This window comes from Condylura cristata, unplaced genomic scaffold (assembly GCF_000260355.1).
Source record: "Condylura cristata isolate star-nosed mole 26May11 unplaced genomic scaffold, ConCri1.0 scaffold00028, whole genome shotgun sequence".
Taxonomy (NCBI): Eukaryota; Metazoa; Chordata; class Mammalia; order Eulipotyphla; family Talpidae; genus Condylura; species Condylura cristata.
Genome location: NW_004567129.1, coordinates 16,789,425 through 16,809,017, shown reverse-complemented (window position 1 = coordinate 16,809,017; position 19,593 = coordinate 16,789,425). Strand labels below are relative to the sequence as shown.

Genomic DNA, 19,593 nt, shown 5'->3' with positions numbered 1-19,593 from the left:
TCCCTGGGAGCTTTGTGTTATCTCAGCCTTGCGAGAAACCTGGGTTGGAGAGCTGAACCCAGAAGCAGCAAGCCGGACTGCGCTCACCGATTTGGGGGTGGGTGGAGGCAAGAGAAAGCCTCACTGGAAGGAAAAACTAGAAAAATTGAGCAACAGATCAGGAAGCCAGTAAACAGACTCGTGGAGGGACACTCAGCGGGAACACATCGCGACCCCAAAGGGGACTTCAGGTGGGTTTGGGGGACGGCACCTGTGTGGACGCGGGACACAGGCGCCTCCTTTTGGACCCTGGCTCCGCACATCCCTTGCAGACCCTGCGGGAGGATCCGCGGCCAAGCCACCGCCCGGAGGGAGCCGCTCTCTGGCCCCGCCCCCGCTCGCCACGCCCCCGCCCCAGGCGCTGTCCGTGCGCTTTCGTCCCACTTCCCAGCCCCAGGATCCGCCCCTGGCTTTCTAGTTGAATCCTTGACCGCAGGCCCCGCCTCCAGACTCAGGCCCAGGAAGTTCTGACCCCGCCAGCGCGAGGCCCTTGGCTTGCCATCAGCGCTGGCCAAGTCTGCTGCCCCACCCCAAACCCTCCCACCACCCCACATCCTGAGCAGGCAATCTTATTCCCCAGGCTTCCACGGGACCAATTCCTGCCCTTTACCTACACTATAGGGTCAGGCCCTCTGTCCCCAAGCCAGGGATGTTTCAGAGGGCTGGCAGGAAGGTCACTTTAGCCGACTGTCTCCCCCTCCCCTTAGGTGTCCTCATAAGAAGCTGCAGTGACACCTGAAGCTGCAGTGACACCTGGTGTGCCGTCTGTGAGCTGAACCGTCTTGGGCAAGGTATTTAACCTCCGAATCCCTCCTAATGTCCCCTTCCCTATAACACTAGGGGTCACTCCAGCATCTGAGATGACTCCAAATCAGCTCTTCCAAATGAGCACTAGTACTTGATGTTGCCAAGGTCAGGGTGGGAAGAAGGAAGCCTGAGCCCCTGGGACCTCAGGCTACACGAGGTGGTGACCTGTGTCCCACTGGGGCCCACTGGGTCCACTCGCACCCCCTGGCTTGTTTCTTCTGACTGAAGCCCCTACAGTCTGGGGAGTCCAGCCTGTGGGGAAGTCAGAGGACGATCTGCTTTCCTGGTTCAGGGGAGGCCTGCTACCTCACCCTTGACAGACTGATAACCTGCATGCACCTCTGTTCTTTTCCCTCTTCCTGGCTGACCTGAAGTTAGAAGGCCAGGTCTGGAAGTGGACATGAAAGAGGCAAGCCTTCCTGAGCCGTCCCAGCCTCTCTCAGCTCCTACTGCCCTGTCTCCTGTCTCTCAGTGGGGAAGAGCGCTCACCTCATTTTTCAAAGAGGAGTTGGGAGGGGGTTTTAGTCACCAAGTGGTCTCCCACCAGCTGCACAGTCTTTCTCCCTCACCAAGCTTCTGAAAAATCCCCAGAATGTTTTTTTTCCCCAAAGTACAGTTAAATGACAGGAACTGGCTGTTTAGGGAGGGGCTCCTGAGGGGAAGTGGGATCTCCACTACTGCGAATTGACAGGATCTTTTCTTTCCTCAAAAGGAAAGAAAAACATGTCAGGTCATTGATATTCTGAGCCAGACCTTGTTTTGAAATACGCGCTCCTCTGTCCCTTCATAAAGTACAGCCTTTCTCCCTCTTTGAAAATAAAATCACATCAAGCCAGGGGTTAGAAATGGGAAAAATTCAATCAGCGCCTCACTCCGCCAGCTACACGTCTCAGTGAACTCCCAGCGCAGAATCAGCTCCCGCCACAACCCAGCTCAGCATCCTTGCTCAAAACGCACCGATAGGAAATGGGGAAACAGAAGGACCTTTCACCCCTGAGTGAGCGGGCCTGCAGCGTAGCGCTCCGAGCTCCGGAAGCTGGATGTCTGGGCTGCTGCTCTTCCAGTTCCAGAAGCCAGGGTGTCTGGGTCCAGGGAAGTTGAGTTCCAGCCTCTTGCTTAAATAGGCAGTGGCAGCCGTGCAGAGCGGCCGGGGCGGGGGAGGGCATGGAAAGTGGGCCGTTTCCCCAGCACAGCAGGGCAGTGTCCTCTGAGCCAGCAGAGCCAGCGGTGGTCGTAAGCACACGCTTGTCCACCAGAGGCCCCAAGACCGCAGACCAACACCTGGGATGACCCCTGATGGACATGTGGCGCCAAGTGAGGCCACATTCCGGGAGGCATGGAGCTTGGGCTGGATTCCTGGATGCCGGCACCTCCTGAGACACAAACTGGGCAGCAAAGCCCGCTGTGGACTTGGCTAGAACTGCTCCCTAGGGCAGTAAGGAGTGGCCGCAGGCAGGGCATCTCTCCAAGCCTCAGTTTCTACTTTCTTGAAACTAGGATAATAAGGCCAACTTCATAGGTCCAGAAATAATGTTTGCAAAGGGCCTGGTCCCGGGAGATTGGTTTATTTATCCACATGGCGAGGGGCCTTCAGTGAGGCTGAAGCTAGGGGCCTTCAGTGAGGCTCAAGCCCAGACAGGTCCGCTAATGTGTGCAAAGTCACAGAGAACCTCCAGCTGAGTGTCAGCAGCAGACTTCATGCAGATCTAGGCTGGTCTGGGTTGGCAGAAGACTCTTGGGGGGAGGGTGTGGGGCACTGCTGGCCTCTGGTGACAGAGTTGCCCTTAGACCCAAGCACCAAGGCAAGGGATGAGATGGGACTGGACAGCATGCGTCGATGGTCTGAGACCACAGGGCGTGCACAAGTACCCCAGAGTAAGTGCTAGGGATGGTTGGTAAGAGGAGCTTCCCCTGAGGTCTCTATGGAGGTCAGGACCAGAGGAGAGCAAGGGTCTTACCTGACTAGTTCCTCTTGCTCTGCCATCAAGGGAGCAGTGTCCCCTGCCTCAACGAACAGAGTTTAGGATATCAGCTAACGGGAGCTGAGACAAAACAGTGGTTCTTTTGTCACTATACTTGTAAAAAAAAAAAAAAAAGAGTACAAGAAAATCTGCAAATAAGTGTTACATGCCAGTTCATATTGGGGAAAGTATGCATATTCATTCAGTCTGACTGGCAAAATGTTATTTCCTTATTTCCCCCAAAGAATCTCCAGACCGGAGAACCTGGATCTCTGTAGCGAGAACAAGAAAATTCAACTTGCCATAAGTCCCCCGGAAGGCAAAGCTGAAGTTATGGTAACACATAAAACCCATTTGTCTGCCCATCACTCATTTGTGTGTGTGTGTGTATTGTGTGCCTGACACTCTTCCAGGTTTTCTTTATCTTTTTCCACTGGTCTGCTCTAATCCCTGCCTCAGCTACGAGGGGCATGTGTACAAAGAGCATGGACTGCAACGTGGGTTCAACTCAGTTCTGGGAAGTGTTGGGCCTTTGCTTAGCCTTTCTGAATCTAGGGATTTTTATCAGTCTACAGAGTTGTTTGGAGAATTAGATGAAATGATATTGGTAAAGACCCTAATAGGAGTTCATTGATTAGTTGTCCATTTTGGAAAGATAACTCCATGGGGAGTGTTGAGGGGAGACAAGGGGGGAGCTGCTACAGTAGCTGAAGGAGATGGCAGAGCAAGGCAGTGGGACGAGAGAGGGTCACACATCTGGGGGATATCTCACAGGGCAGAATAGTGTCATGGACTGAATATTTGTGCCCCTACCTTCAAATTCAGCTGTTGCTGAACTCACAGCATGGCTATATTTAGAGATGAGGCCTATTAGGAAATAATTAAGGTTAGTGTCCTTATTACAAGAAACCACAGAACCCCTCTGTAACTCCCCGCTTCCCCACACAAAGGCAAAGCTAAGCGATGACTGCAAGCCAGCAGGACAGATCTCATCAGAAACGGAATCAACCTGAACCTTGATCTTGGACAGCTAGCCTTCAGAGCAGTGAGGAAATCTGTTTCTGTTATTTAGTCACTTGCTGTGATTTTTTTTTTTTTCTTTAATGGCAGCTATAGCAAACGAATACAAATGGATGAGATTGAGGAGTGTCTGGGGAACATGGAAAAGGACTAGAATGAATTCAGAGGTGTCTACCTCAGGCAACTGGGCACTGAAGTCACTTGCTGGTTTGAAGTGGAGTGGGTGAAGGTGAAGGCAGGGCTGTGGTGTGGAGTGGCGTTTACATGGACGTGACCATGTGGCGGTAGAATATTCAGACCCAGAACTCAGAGGGGAGGTCTGGCTGAAACAGGGTTTGGGAATGATGAGTGGGGAAATGCTGGGAATGGTGACATTTTAATAGATCATGTACTCTTTCTCTTATTCTTATTTTTAAAGAGTTATTTATATATACAAGAACTGGGGTACAGGCCAGAGTTGGGGGCCAGAATCAGAGCAGAGTGGGGAGCAGAACAGGCAGATCGATGAAGTACACTGCTGAGGGGAGCAGCGGGGAGACAGGAGAGGTCTGCTGTGCCATGTGGTCAGCTCCCTGGCTGGGGAGTGAGCTGAGCCATAGTGGTGACAGCTTTGAGACTTAGCCCCTGGACCACCATTTGTGATGTCAGTTCTCTTGCCACTGTTATCTGATTTCAAGGGAATGGATAGCCCTCCACTTCAGCCTGCCAGACTACATAGTCAAAGTTTTAACTAGCAAATGCTTTATTTCTTTCCATCTATCCAGGTTAGAAAATATTTTATTACTGGCTACCTGTGTGGAGACTCTCCAAGATTCCTTGGGTAGCTCTAGGTTCTGCGGGTTTGCAGAGTTGAATCTGAAAGGCACAGTGTGCTATTTAGTTCTAGCTGAGCTGTTTTCCATGTCTGAAAACTTCTATTACTTCATTCCTGATGTCTCCCTTGCCTAGTACCTGACTTCACTCCCTCCTTCCATCTCTCCCGTGCTTCCGGACTGCGATGCCGTTTCCTATTTCCCAAATCAGTTATTTGCACCTTTTTTTTCTCTGCCCTGGCTTCTGCTGTCTGCATTCTATTGTTTCAGTTATGCCAACGACCACTTCCAGATGTTTTTTAATTCTTTTCTACTTTTCATCATGAAACTACAGCCTTTGTTTGCTCTGATAGATTCCTAGTAATAGTTTGTCATTTTCTTCTTTCATCATCCAGTCCATCTTATTTGCTCCTGAGGCCTTTGGGGAAGAAATTAACCAGTATTTAATGAGGGCCTAGTGTATGCAGATAAGGCTGCTCATTATTTAGCATATATCCTGGCAGCCTGCTTTCCTTATAAGTGCATGAAGGAACATTCTGCAGATAGAGGCACTCTGAAGGAGGTTCTGATTAAGATTTACTTCATCTCGTACCAAAAAATATTTAAGATGGCTGAAATTTTGTCCTGTGTATAACATACGAGACTTTTTTTCATTATTATTATTAAGCAATGAGAGAATTAAGACTCGAAGAAAATAAAGACAGGAAAAAAATCAGAAGCAGCCAAGGTTGGGGACTCTTCATTCTGATGGCGGCCTCAGGTGGGCATTGAGGAAACATGCCTTTTGACCTAGGCTTGTTCTTTGGATTTTTGTTGGTGGTATTTAAAATGCCCCTTTGCTGTGGCATCTGAGGCTCCTAGGGTGTGACTCACTTTGCAAGCACCCCTGGGTAGGAAACACTTTCCACCTCCCAAAGAGAAATGGAGTTGTAAAGAACAGCAGCCAGATAGACTGGTGAGGGCCGGCTGAGGTACACGGTCAGCTGGTCCGCTCATCTTCCGAAAGTCAGGATCGATCAAGCAGCTAATTAGCTGTGTATTTCCTGTGTCTGAATCAGATCGCTTCCCTGTTTTGGGGTGGCAAGTGTAACCTGAGTGAGAGGAAGGCTTTTCCAGGGCTGTCTGTTCCCTTAGAACTCCAGAGTGGCCTCATTTCACACCTCTTAGGAAACAGTTTTCCAAGTGACAGATTGATTGGTGTATGGGTGGTTACCAAAAATGAATCTATTTTATTAGCTGTTTGTCTTGCAAAGTGAAATCGTTTTTTAAAACTTTATCAAAATGTCATGGTCCTGGGGTTTAAGAACATGCCCTCTGGCTCTGGGGGAGGAACTGCAGATCCCACGGGAAGGCCTGTCACGGCAGGGTTTCCCTTGAGCGCTTGGGCGGGGAGCCTCGGATGTGGCGGGGAGCCTGTCCAAGGCTGCTCGCCCCGGCTCTTGGAGGGTAGAGGGCACTGAGAGGCACCTGGCCACTACAGGCATGTCACCAAATGTTTCCCTGGTGCCTGGACTTTTTTTTTCCTCTGGTGCATGAAGGAAAGATAAAAAATCTAGATATTCATACACTCGAGACACCACGTATAGGTAATTTGGCTTTTCTGTTTGAGCAGGAAATAGAATATGTCCATGTACTCCATGCCCATTCGATTTCCTACTGGAACCAGTTAAAGAGAAAGAGAGACAATGAAAGTGGTCCAGCCAAAGTCAGATGGAGTCCTGTCCCCCAAGTGCCTCTGCTTGGTGTGCCCCTGAATGACAGAGCCCCACTTTGCACCTCTAGCACCAGGGCTCCCAGCCTCGCCCTGTGTTCTTGGCCACTCAGCCTGGACCCTGAGCCTATCCTGACCAGAGGCAAGGCCAGCTGTTCCCAGCTTTGCCGTCCATTTCCAGTCCACTTGCTCCTCTTCCCTTGCAGGCCCCCACATTTCTTGCCTGCCCAGTTGCACAGCCACTGGCCTGCATTCCACCCCTTTTGTCTGTGATCCCCACCACAGCCACTCTGAGCCCATTGTCCTGCATCTCCGGATTCTCCACTATACACGGAACAAACCCCACTACCCAGCCTGACTTGGGACCCTCGTGACGGGGCCTGCCCTCTGCAGCATCCTTTCTGCCTTCCCCTCCCTTCCACTGATCCACTCTTGGCTTCTATCTTCATGTTCCCTGGAACATGCCAGGCTCCGTCACGCCTTCATCCCTTTGCACACACTGTCCCTCCACCCCCCACCCTCCAGCACCAATCATGCATGCATGCAAACCAGCAGAACCCGGAGACACTCAGGGAACCTTGGAGTGTCTCATTCAGGGAACCACTAATAAAATAGTTTCAAGCCTGGTTAGAATGCCGGTCACCAACAATTTTCACTCTTTCTGTACATACCAGGTGGCACAATAGCAGTTCTGACAAAGCTGCTCCCAATTGTTTGAATCAACTGAGCTGCCTTGTATAAAGGGAGATTTGTAGAAATGAGGCTTTAATGGTTAAAAGATCGGGTGAACTACACATGTATGAGATCGTCGTCGTCATCAGCAGTGGGGTACCCACTGTGTGCTAAATGCGGCATGCGTAACTTCCTGCTCCAACAGAAAAGCTCTAAACAGCTTGGGCAAAGGGAAGCATCATTGTTTTTGTACTCAGGGGGAAACTGAGACTCAGGGAGGGTAAGGGATTGACCCAGAGTCGCATGGCTGGAAAGTCACAGAGTAGTAAACTGTGAGTAATTTATGTGAGCTGTCCTGGTTAGGGCTCCCTAGTGCTCAGAAGACACACAAGCAAGGGGGGAATACCCCAGGGGTCTAGGAAGGCTTTCAGCCACTACCCCTCTTTGCTGCCACCTTGCTCTGTCCCTGAGGGGTGTGAAGTGGATGCTGCTATTAATTTTCCTTAATATCTGAGTGTGCATTGGCTCCTGGGCTGTTGTCTTAGACCGAGAGCTGGAGAGGCCTGGAAGTTATGAACCAGCACGAGGCAGTAGAGCCGTCATGGGGATCAGGAGGGAAGCCTGGCTGAGCCTCACGGTCCCTCACTGGGTCTTTCTTCCTCCCCCCACTGTTAGTTAATCACACAGAAACCCGAGTGATCTTTCTATGCACAAACCTGATCACCCTCCCAGATTCAAACACTTCTGTTGCCCCAGCATGAAATGTAGGCCCTGTGTCCACCCACTGGCTCTTCCTCCTTGCTGTGCCCTCCAGAGTCTTCCTGTCATCCCTGATTTCTCTCAGGGTGTGCCTGCTGTCGCCTTGGCCTGGAGCCCGCCACCTTGCCCACTAGCTGCCCCTCACTTCGGGTCTCAGCTGGAAAGCCTTCCTGTCCTCCAGTGCATTGAGCACTCTGGCCTCCTGCAAGGAGCCTCCCTGGTGTCCAGCACGTCTCTCGGTGTGCTCTGGAGGGGCTAGGACCTGGGTCCATGTCAGGTAGCCCAGTCAACCTGCATATGGACAAGACAACCAGTGCCCCAAGTGTACCCCTCCCCAGGGAGATACCCGGTTTGATTTGGGGGTGCTGGGACTCATCGGGGGAGCTGCCTCGACTGTGCCAGGGCTGGGGCCACGTGGCCCTGTTGCGAAGCCACAGCTTTGGATGCCTGTCCTCAAGGAGGACAGGTGGGAGGGGAAAGAGGGCCAAGGACAGGACCTTGGGCTACGTCCCATTTTTGGCTGGTGAAAGAGAAGCCAAAAAGAGCACTTGGGAAAAGGTGGAAGAATGCAGAAAAGGTGGCTAAAACATAGCACTATTTTTATTTAGCTCTCAGATACTCTTGCTTTTTTCCCCCTCTTCCACTGAGAATAGCTGGAAAAGGAGGGCCCTACACGGCAGTCCCTGGGATGAAAAAAACATGTGTCAAAGCCGTTGCTGAATCCCTCACTCTATTTTTACCCTCCTGACACTACCTCTTTGAGGCCCGAGGAGGGATCCTGGCCTCAGGTGGCCTGAGCCAGTGTCTCCGAGGCAGAGGTGGCTGGCCCTCACCCGTTCTCTAGAAACCACCAGAAAGCCAGCTCTTCCCTTCGGAGCAAAATTAAATGCATTCGGTGAATGTTCTTAGGCAATCTTGAGGGATGTGAACACAAAATTACCCCAGAAATTACTTTTGTTTCCTTCAGTTCAAAGTTGCTTTTTTTTTTTTTTTTGGTTTGCCTTAGTTACATTAAAATCAGACAGTTATTAATGTTCTTAAAATGGAATGTCCATGTTTCCATATTTAGAAAGAAAACCACCTAGGAATGAAAAAAAAGAAAAGTGGACCTGTGTGGAATGCCAATCAGTTAGCCACAGTATCTTTTATGAGCCTCAGCGGGGCGCCTGTCAAGTGGGATTTTGGCAGCCCTCACCATGGCGGACTGCGGCTGCGGCACCCTCCATTCTGTTCCCGGCTCCGGTCAAAGAAGCCTTTGACATCTGTGGCCAGGAGCTCTGGGGGCTCACTAACCTCTCATTACGTGTCTTTTTTAAAATATTGATAAACACTCCCTCTGTTGATTCAAACGTTTTTAAACACTGACCCTGTAGCTGTTGGCTCTGAACGAAGAGCAAATCCTCCAAGCCTCCAGCCCCCTGAGCCTCTCCCTGGGCCTGGGCTCTTAGGCTTTCATTCAGACGCTGAAAGAAGAACACTGTCTGTTTGAGGGGCAGGGGAGTGGGGGTTAGAGGGAGGTCATTTCAGGATTCAAAATCAGGCCTGGCTAGGCTGCAGGGGGAGGCCCCCAGCCTGGCTTCTCCTACCGCACCCGCTGGACTCTGGGTTCAGGATGGAGACTTGTGGGGAGGCAGGAGGACCACTCTCCAATCCCCACTGCCCCAGGGCCTGCTGCCCCGGTGCACACTCACTCAGTGCCTGGCTTCACTTATGAATGTCGGGCCTGGTCCCACAGGCTTCAGGTATACAAAGGACTCTGCTGGTGCCTTTCCTCTCACACCCCCACACATCTGCCACCTGGGGTGCAAGAGAGTGGAACTGGAAGGAAGCCCTTATTGTGCCATGGGTTCTACAGAGCTAAGTGCCATCCATCCCATCATGGGGACACCCACACAGAAGGCCCAGCAGGCTCCAGCTCCTCCCGACGAACTGCACGTGATTTGGGGGCAGGGTGGTGATTCCCATTCCTCCCTCCCAGGTGATGGGAACCCTGTCAGCTGCTTCTTGCACAGACTCCAGGTTCCTGTCTCCATTGATTAGATGACTCAGCTCACAGGCAGGTACTGACGTCACTTCTTTAGTGACCATGTCTAGAGAGGAGTCCCTGGTTACAAATGCGCACATCAGAGGCATCCACAGCGTGGAAGCCAGAGTTCCTGACTCATCACACCTTCTAGCTCCTTATGCTACAGATGTCATCACCATTTTACAGATGAGGAAACCGAGGCCCAGGGAAGTAAAGTGTGCCACCCCAGATCACAGTGGAGCAGCTAGACTTGAACTCAGGTCTGCCTGACTCTGAAACCAGTGCCCTCCTCCATCTACCCTGCCAGGCTCCCCAGTCCCACTTCCTGCCTTTTACTGGTAGCCTCTGGAAGGGGCCATCCTTAAATACATGTGTCAGGAGCGGCAGGTTCCTGCGCAAGGGTCAAGGGCTCTGTGGAGGTCCCAGCAGACAGGGAGTTCCTTATGGAATCCTGCCCAGTCCTGCTGGGATACCCCCCTTATTTGGGGGGCCTTGTGGGTGTGAACCATTTGGGCTACAATTTTAAGAAGTAATTGTGGATTAGCTTGGTGACCTTCAGGCCCTATATCCCAGGAAATGTACCTAACCCTGTTATAGGGTAAATCAGATACAATCAGCTCTTAACACGGTAGCTCAAAGTCATATTTATCAGGGGATAGAAGCTGGTGCAGTGGCTTAGACAACAGTGATGTTCAAATTAGACTCAGACAAGAACCATCCTGTACTTTCTGACTGTTTTTAAAAACTGAGTGTAAGAGACAACCATTACAGTGCAGTATGATAGACACACACACACTCAGATGTTTCAGACACATGCAGGAACCTTTTGCACTGGCCTGGTCAGTCTGCCCTGGTCACATCCTGACAAAGGCACCTGGACCCTTGGTACACTGTCCTGTTCCAAATCGAACCCGGGGAATCAGCCAGTGTTGGGCTGGCCTTTCCTGTCCCTTTAGTGCCCAGGAACTGTAAAAATCTTAGTGACTGGGCTCATGTACATGGTGAACTGCTGACCAGCCCTAAGCAGGAGAGATTTCTCTTTTAACTAGTGAGTGAGGAGGGTTGGGGTCACATGGACCATAGAACTATCCAATCATCAGGTGACTGTGGATGAAAGCTATTGATTTGGATGAGACGGAGCTTTCTGTCCCTGCTGTGCGTTTAGAGCACTGCCAGGCACGAGACACAGAGCGGGCATCTCAAGCTCAGGCCGGCCAGGGCATGTGTGATCAGGTGGCTGCTGGCCCAGAAAGGCACTTCCCTAGAGGAGGTTGTGTCCTGGGGAGTAGTGTTGAGTGTAAAGGGGAGAGGGGGTGCTGGGAGTGGCTTGTGGACAGGACGGTGAGGCCTGGCCTGGGACTCAGTCCAGTGCCCCTGTTTCTCTCCCCAGACAGCTGCATTCACTGGGCCCTGCTCTGTGTCATTACAATGCCCGCCTTGACCAAACATAAGCTGCAACCTTGCAACCCTCCTGCTGCCTATAGATGGCAACACAGAGGCTCAGAGTCTTGAGAGAACCATCTTGGGCAGCATTTGTGAGTGTGACAACTGGAACTTGAACTCTGATTCGAGATCCCTGCTCCGAAGCCTGGGGATTTCCTGCAGGATCCCTGCTTCTCACCCGGCTCATCCTTTTTCTGCCCCAGCCCACAGGAGGGTGACACGTCTCGTCTGGGGGAGGGTGAAAAGGGAGAGTCCTGTTCAGGAGAAGGGGGCGCTTCAGCATGGAGTTGACATTCCTTGGAGGAGTATTCTGCTGGGTGCTACTGGCAGCCTGGAACCAGTGGTAGTTTTCTGAGCTGAAGCTCAGGTTTTGCTCTTTAGCTCAGCAGCCATGTCAAGTGGGGAAGGGAAATGCAAGGCCTGAATTTGGGGGTGGGGGTGGGCAGTGGGGCATAGGAGCCAACAGAGGATGTGGAATGCAGTGTTACGGGGAGAGAGTGTAAAGATGGCCCAAGGCATGGGCTGCTCCAGGGAGGGCTGGAGGTGAGATGGGAGACAAGCAGACAGGCCCGACAGGCTCTGTGGCTCTGGGCAGCCTTCCCACTCTGCCTCTTTGCGTCCTGAATTTCGGCCTCATAAACAGGTCTGGGATCCCCACAGAGGTAGCCTGGCCCTGGAAAATGCAGTCTTTAATGCAAGGGGGCATTTCAGGGCCACATGATGGTCAAGGCAGGGAAATTTCGCAGGTAGAAGGCAGACTGTGGAGCCAGGTTTTCTGAGAGCCTGGTTTACAGTTTCCAAGGTCCTACCAATGGTTTCCCCAAAGACGTTTAGAATCCCAAAGACGTTTAGCATACTGGATGGCTGATAGGCTGGTCAGTTCCAGCTTGTCCTCTTTGTCATGTCTCTGTCCAGCTCTCCTTCCCAACTGCCAGCCCGGGCTGACCAAAAGCGATACACCAGAAGCTTCTCTGCAGACACACGGAAGCAGCGGCCAGCGAGAGCCATAACCTGCTACTGATGCCTCCTTCTCCTGTCTTCCAGCCTCCCTGCAAGCTCCGAAGCCCTTTCACCCCACCAGAGCTGGCTGAGGACCTTCCTGTGATCCATCAAGCCCCCTTATGGACCATTGCACCCTCAGCTCTTCCTCTAGTCAGTAAGGTCTAATTCATACAATAAAGTCCTAATTCCATCATACTTGGAGTGACTGTACCTCCCCCACAGAATCCTAAACGATGCCACACAGCCTCAATCCAGGCCTCAGTTTCTCTGCCCTCTAAAATGGGGATGGTGCTGAAGGCAAGCTTTAGGCAAAAATTATGAGTCAGTCAAGTTTTTCATCTTGGTGTCAGCAGCAGGACCCCCACCGAGGGGCCTGTGTGAGGTCAGCATTCATGCTTATGCTGGTGGTGGAAGGTGTGGGGTGTCCTTCCAGTGTCTGACTGGCTATCTGTCCTGTGGGAGCCGTGCCTGAGTGTTTCAGTCAATGGTTGCGCAGAGGCTTTACTGACTGGATGCTATCATCTCAGTATCAGGAATGCAGCCCCCAACTGGAATGTCATTCCCCTGGGAAGCCAATGTGTGCTGAGTTAGGAGGCTTCCAGGAAGATGCTGAGAAAGGAGAGAATGGCTTGTGGGGGCTGAGTTGAACTCTGCTGACTCGCTGGCGAGGAGACTCTGTTCTCGTAGTGATGAGCAGTTTTGCCTCTGTGGGCTGGAGAGCGGATTTCTAGAATCTGTGTCAGGGTGCAGCACACAAAACACCCCTCCCCTGGCCCCAGGGCCTTTGCTCCACCGTAACACTTTGCCCTGGGATGTTCACATAGCTCACCCTTCACTTCATTCAGGCCCCTGCACAAATGTCACCTCCTGTGCCACCCTGTGCTAAATAACACGCCTTTCCATTATGCTTCATCCGTCAAGCCCATTCCTGTTTTCTTTCTAAAACATCACCACTCTTAAACATTATACATTTCTATGTTGGTTTTCTCCCTTCACTAGTAGGTAAAGAAAGCTCCGGAAAGGCAAAGATTAAGCCTGCTTTGTTCACTGCTAGATCTGGAATTCTCAGAACAGCACCTGGCTCACGGCAGACAACCAATACACATTTATTGCAGGATCAGAACTGATTTCTGTGCACAATAAAATTCCTGATTTCCCTCTACCTCTGACTCCTTTCATGCCTGAAATCGCTGAAGACAGCAGCCCTTGCCTGGAGGAAGCCTACTTGTTAGTGTCAGGGAGGCTGGTTTGGTCAGTTCAGGCCTAAATGTGTGTTCTCGATATCCAGGGTTTTATTTTTTAGTCTTTTTTAAAAAATCATTACTCTTGATCACAAGATCAGTAACCATTTTGGAAATGGATTTGAGGCGATTAAATTCTTTCCTAGCTTAATACTTTCTGGAAAACAAAAGTTATAAATGAATGGATTTGCTGATTGTTTGATTGCCTGCACAATCATTTACCTTGGCTCTTTTCAAAATCAGGACTGGGCATGGTGCCCTGAAGAATCCTCCATGGGATCTTCCTGGAACCGTGCAGAGAAGATCCCCATTCTCACTTGACAACACTTACCGATGCCTGTGACCAGAGGGGCGACCACAGAGTCAGAGGAGCCAAGCCCCCGAGGAGGGCAGTCGGAAAGGCCATGCCCTCGATTGTGCAGGGAGCCCCAGTCCTTCCTGGTATGCTGTGGTGTGGCTGGGGTGGCAGTGGCTTTAGCTGTACTCCCCTGGCTTGCTTCTGCTTCCTCTTGGAAGCCCAGTGGCCACAGCTTAGCAAACGCACTGGGGCAGAGGGTGGGGGTGGCTGTGCAGGATCTGGTAGGGAACCTTTGGTAGAAGGACTGCAGGGACAAGTCAGGGTCCCTCAGGGGAAAAGAGGTGGTCACCTGTGCCCCAACTGCAGTGGGGGCACTCGCCCTTGAAGGTAATTGAGTTTCCCACCCAGCCAGGTATAGAATTTGGGGGTCTCATGACCTACACTTGAAACACTATTTTTTAATTATTTATTTATGCGTACATACATGCCAGAGGTACGGGGAGGATTCACTAGAGACAGAGTTGGGAACAGAACAGGCAGATGTACTAAAATACACTGCTGAGGGGCGAGACAGGAGGGGTCTGCTGAGCTATGTGTGTTAATCCCTGGCGGGGGATCAAACTCAGGCTGCAGTGGTTGGTGATAGCTTGATAGTGCTGAGACTTTAACCCCTGTGCCACCAGGAAGACCTCTGAAACACTGTTTGTGTAGATAGAATATAGAAAAGAAAGCCTTCTACCCAAACTGGAAACAAAAAGACACTGGTATTTGACAGGTCCACTCCAGTTGATCTGGAACTCTCTGTGGGAGATCTTGTTCTTGGCAAGCCAGAAGTGGGGCAGCCCTGTTTCATCTGTATAACCCCAGCCACACGTGTCTGGACTTGCCAGGCTATGGGTAAACTGGGGTAAATCTTGGCTCTTATCACACATTTGGTAACTTTCATAAGTGGGATTTTCCTCTTTTGCTGATTTGATTTTTAATTTGAGGGGCTGATTATATTGGGGAGGTGACCTGTTTTGAGGCACTAGGAGTGGGGCCAGCAGCATTTGTTTTCCAAGGCAGGTGTTTGATGGACATTTGGGGCCCCAGCCTCAGGGCCCATGGCAGCCCTACAGGTGCTGTCTTACTGGCCTGGACAGGACAGTCCTGGCAGTACTGCCACAGGCCTGGCAGGTTTCATATGGGAGAAGCACAGCGTCCTTCTGACAGGCCTGCTGTAACTCTCCCATCACAGGCCTGGCCTCTCTCAGATGCAAATGGTGACTGGCAGTAAAACATGTTGCTTGAGACCCTCCTCTTTTTCTTCTTTGGCAGTAAATATCTGTAAATAGGTCCAGGCCTGGAGAAATGAGCCGAGCCACAGGAGGGCACAGCAAGACATTGACCTTTTAAAACCCAGGTTCACTTCCCTTTTCAGTGGCTGATGGACACACATCCCTCTCCCAGCTGGATCTCACCCCTGAGAGTGAGCCTCAGAAAACAGGGTCATCCTCGGCTCTCAACACAAGGTGGAACTAACAGGCATGGAACCCGTTCCTTATGCCGTACACAGCACCACATGGCTCGGTCCTCAGCCCTGCCCCGGTCTGAAGTCCTTTCATCCCAGCTTTTGCCCTGGGTGGGCAGCAGGGCTGGGATTGGGTCTGATGCCAGAGCCTATACTCTCAGCCAGCTTGCCATTCTTCCCCTGGGGCCTGTTTGATGATTCATTTCTTATTCTATACTCAGAGACAATGAGGCATAAACCAAAATAAAAGTGGGCTATTATGATACCACTGTTTGCCATTTATCTAAATTAGATAATAAATCACAGAGCTACTTGAAACAATATACATGTCAACCTCCTGAGCATCTAGTGATCACTTAGTACCTGTAGATGGTGCCTGTGGTATAATTAGCACTTTTGTCTAGAAAATGTGATCACTCTGTGAAATGGCCAAGTGTATTCCTCTTCCTTGGGGACCTGCCCCATGGTGGTGGTGGTGGTGGTGGTGAGCTGGGGCGCTGGGTGGGTGGTGAGCAAACATTCCCAGTCCACACCAGGCCAGGACTGTGGCCCCAGTTGCAGAAGGCCCAGCTGAATGATGCTGCTGAGTTTACCTAACTCCATGCCCATTCATCAGCCTTGACACACCTGGGCACCTGCCACTGGCATCTCCAGATGTTTGCCTTTATCAGACACTGATACAGGTCAGAATTTTCATAGAAAGCTTTAGCTGGTTGGGATATTTATTGTTAATTTTATTTGAGTTCCTCATCATGTGCAAAATGTTCCAGGCACCATTAGGAGCACAAAAGCCTCAGAAAACACAGTTTCAGCAGGCGGGAGCTCACTATAGCATGGAGAAGACATGGTCACCAACATTTACAAACATTCACTGAACACAGTCAGCTGGCAGAAATGAAAGTCACAGCAGCACATCAAGGCAGGGGGTGGGAAGGGGCAGAGTGGTGGAGACTGAGGATTCAGTGCTCAGCTAAGGGAATCTTCTAGAATCAAATGGGAGTTTCTGCCTGTTTACTTATTAATGTGGTCTTCAGATTATTTCCCAGCAAGACTGGGATGTGGGGGACCAGACAAAAAGAAGCTTGGACAGATCTTGCTTGAAGGCAATATTTGAGGTGCAGATCCAGGCACATGATAATTGTTGCTTAGCCTTGAGTGTAGTGTGGTAAGATGCGTTGATTTGCACACAGGTTGCAAAGGACATTTAGAGAGAATGAAATGTAGGCAACAAAAACTATTCCTATCAATTTAGCAAGTTCATGTCTGAGACAGTGTCATGGAAGTACAGAGACTCCTGCTCACAGACAACTAAGGCTCTCTTCCTTGGCAAAGAGTATTTAAGTGATCAATAACCTCTTGAAAACATACTCTTGAGAATTTTTTTTAAAAAAGATTTATTTATTTATTCATACAGAACTGGGTATAAGCCAGAGGTGCAGGTGCAGTGAGAGGATTCTCCAGAGACAGAGTGGGGAGCAGAACAGTCTGACTGACCAAGTACACTGCTGAGGGGAGTTTGGGCGGGTCAGGAGAGGTCTGCCAGGCCATGTAGGTCACCTCTTGGGTGAGGATAGAACTCACACCTAAGCTGTGTCCAGCTTGCTGTGCTGCATCCTTATGCGTTGTGCTTCCAGGGAGGGCCTGACAGTATTTCTTTTTCTAAAATTAAGTCGTTTTATTTTCCTCCTCTTACAAAAAAAAGAAAAGAAAAGAAGCACCTTTGAAGACTTATAACAAAATATATGAAAGTGAGGTTATGAAAAGAAATGGGAAATTAGAATCCAGTCAGAAAGAAAAGAGAATACAAATTTCTTAACCATAATGGCTAACCTTATATCTGTGACCAAACTCTAAATTTAGCTCTGAGCTTCCTGGAATTCAAAGTGAAAAGGGAAATACCACATACTTAAAAGAACAAAGTATGACAATTTATGAGTATTTTATTATTTGTGAATTTATAGGAGTGAGAAAGACAAAGGAAACTTCTGGGGAAATGGGGGAGATATTTTTAAAATATTGAGAATGGAGGGCCCTCCCTGGTGGTGCAGCGGGTTAAAGCACAGCACTAAGATGCTAAAGCCACTTCAGCATGAGTTCTGTCCTCCCCCCAGAGGTGACCCACATGGCGCAGCAGACCTCTCCTGTCTCATCTGCTGCTCCCCTCAGTAGTGTACCTTGTTGATCTGCCTGTTCTGCTTCCCACTCTGTCTCTGGTGAATCCTCTCACCACCCCTGCACCTCTCGCCTGTACCCCAGTTTTGAATGCATAAATAAATGTTTTTAAAAAATATATTGAGAATGGGAAAAAATGGACTTTGAAATTATTTGGTCAGAGGCAAAACTAAGGCAACAATGACAGACACATCCACTAAGATCAGGGTGAGCCTGAGGTGGCTTTGATTTGATCAGTTTATTGCTGAGTGATTCACTTCCTGTGCTGTGAAGCCAACACCAAGGACCAAGGCCCCGGCATTTGGCAGTGTCTGTGCTGTCCTCAGGAAGAGGCTGAGTCTGTTTCTCTGGTCTGCCAGACTGTGCCAGATACCTCCTGCACACCAGAAACTAAACCATTGCTGCCTTCTCTTAAGTGGAGAACTCCAAGAGGGCGAGGATACATTCCTAGCACTGTAGGTCCTGGTAGCAGCTTAGTGCTGGATAGTAGCCCATAAGCAAAACACAGAAAAGTATCCCCAAAATGACAAAAGCTATTTGCAATTTAGTGGGCAACTTTTCTGAGATGTCAATGAAAACAACCAAATGTGTCAGTTTTCTCCACAACTCCTGGATGGCCTTGCCCAGGGGCGGCTGAGCAGTTACGAAGCCTTGGATGAGAGGGTATAGTTGTGATATCAGACTTCTCGGGGGTCCTCTTGCGGCCGTTCTCATGGGGGGGCTCGCCCTGGGGTTCTGCTCAGGTGTGCAGTGTCAGGGTTCACAGGGGCCCCGTGGGTGGTAGATGGGCCCTGGAGGGATGGAAGGCGGAGCCGTGTCGGAGAAGGGACCCTCAGTGACCACACCGGTCTCTAGTGTCCTCCCACCAGGCTTTGGGGTGGGGTTCAAGCAGGCACCATCTTTTACCAGCAAGCTTGCTGTCGCCTTTCATTCTTTATTAAGCTGTGCTGCTCTAAAGAACCTTTGTGTGACTCAACTCGCTTGAAAACTCCCTCGACAGCTCCTTGACGCCCCTCTCAGAACACCTGAGAACCAGAGCCTTGAACCCATACGGGCAGCGTCCAGCGAAGGACCCTGAACGGGTGGGGACGCTGGCCGCATGCGCTATCGTGTGCGCGTGCGCCATCGTGGGCGCGTGCGCAGTAAGGGCAAAGGGCTTTCCGCGGACCGTGACCCCGCCGGACCGTGACCCCGCACGTGGGAGCTGGTGCTTAAACCAAGACCTCACCTGGGGCTGAGGCAGGGCGGTGGCGCCCCGCTGGTCCCATCTGAGCTGGCTCGGTGTTGGGGGACCTGTGCTGAAGCTTCCCGAGCTGAGAGCCCCAGCACTGCCTCAGGGCTTGCGGCGCTTCGAGGGCCAGGCCAGGAGGCTCTGAGTAAGTCGTTTTCTTTGTGCCTCAGTCATCATTGCTGAAGTGGGGGTTGGGGTGGTACCTCAGAAACACCAGATTCAGGTGTCCCGAGCGTGAAGTGGTACACAGATTCTTGTCACGGTCGACTGTGTGTGTGCTAGGTATGGCCGGTTAATATGGTGCCCAGGAGGCCGCAGGAGGCCGCCGGACGCGCTACAACCACCCCCACATTGGCAAAGGTTTACACCCTGGTCGAGGAGGCTGACTTAGGCACCTACAGAAGCCAGCCTCAGGGCCTCCACGACTGTGTGTGAAAATTGGGGTACCCAGACGAGCCCGTGGCGCCTGAGACAGTCAGCTGCCTGGAACGCCATAGAGAGGCAACCCCAGGCATCCGGGCTGTACCCCATGAAACTGGAGGCTTAGTACTGAGAAGAGCCTGACCTACAGACACGACCAACTTAGTATTACAAACTGGTTGCTCCTTGATGTAGGACGCCCCGTGCTGGGGGTAGGGGTGATAATGCTCCAGGAAGGGGGGAGGAGAAAGCTGAGAGGGTTGGTCTGGACAGCCACACCCAGGATGGCCCCACCAACACCATCATTGTTGGTGTTACCAGCCCAGATGCCACACTTGTGGCTCAGGACAAACGGCACATAGAATTCCCGAGTGGGCCCTACGAGTGCCCCTCCCCCACCCCGCCCTTTATTTTTTTGTAGTAAATCTGGCTCCCTAAGTGAAGGGGTTAAGAGCTAATGGATTTAGAT

At 51.0% G+C, this 19,593-nt stretch overlaps 1 protein-coding gene across 2 annotated transcripts in view; it reads right to left on the bottom strand.

Moving 5' to 3' along the window:
• SMPD3 (sphingomyelin phosphodiesterase 3, neutral membrane (neutral sphingomyelinase II)) overlaps nucleotides 1-19,593 on the bottom strand; it is a 76,918-nt gene that overhangs the window by 22,150 nt on the left and 35,175 nt on the right. Inside the window, exon 1 of one of the 2 annotated variants that reach the window (XM_012730779.1) lies at nucleotides 2,805-2,843. The exons of the other annotated variant lie outside the window; for it this stretch is intronic. The gene's annotated coding sequence lies outside the window, so the exon portion shown is untranslated. Of the gene's footprint in view, nucleotides 1-2,804; nucleotides 2,844-19,593 lie in introns of those variants that run through there. 2 annotated transcript variants of the gene reach the window in all.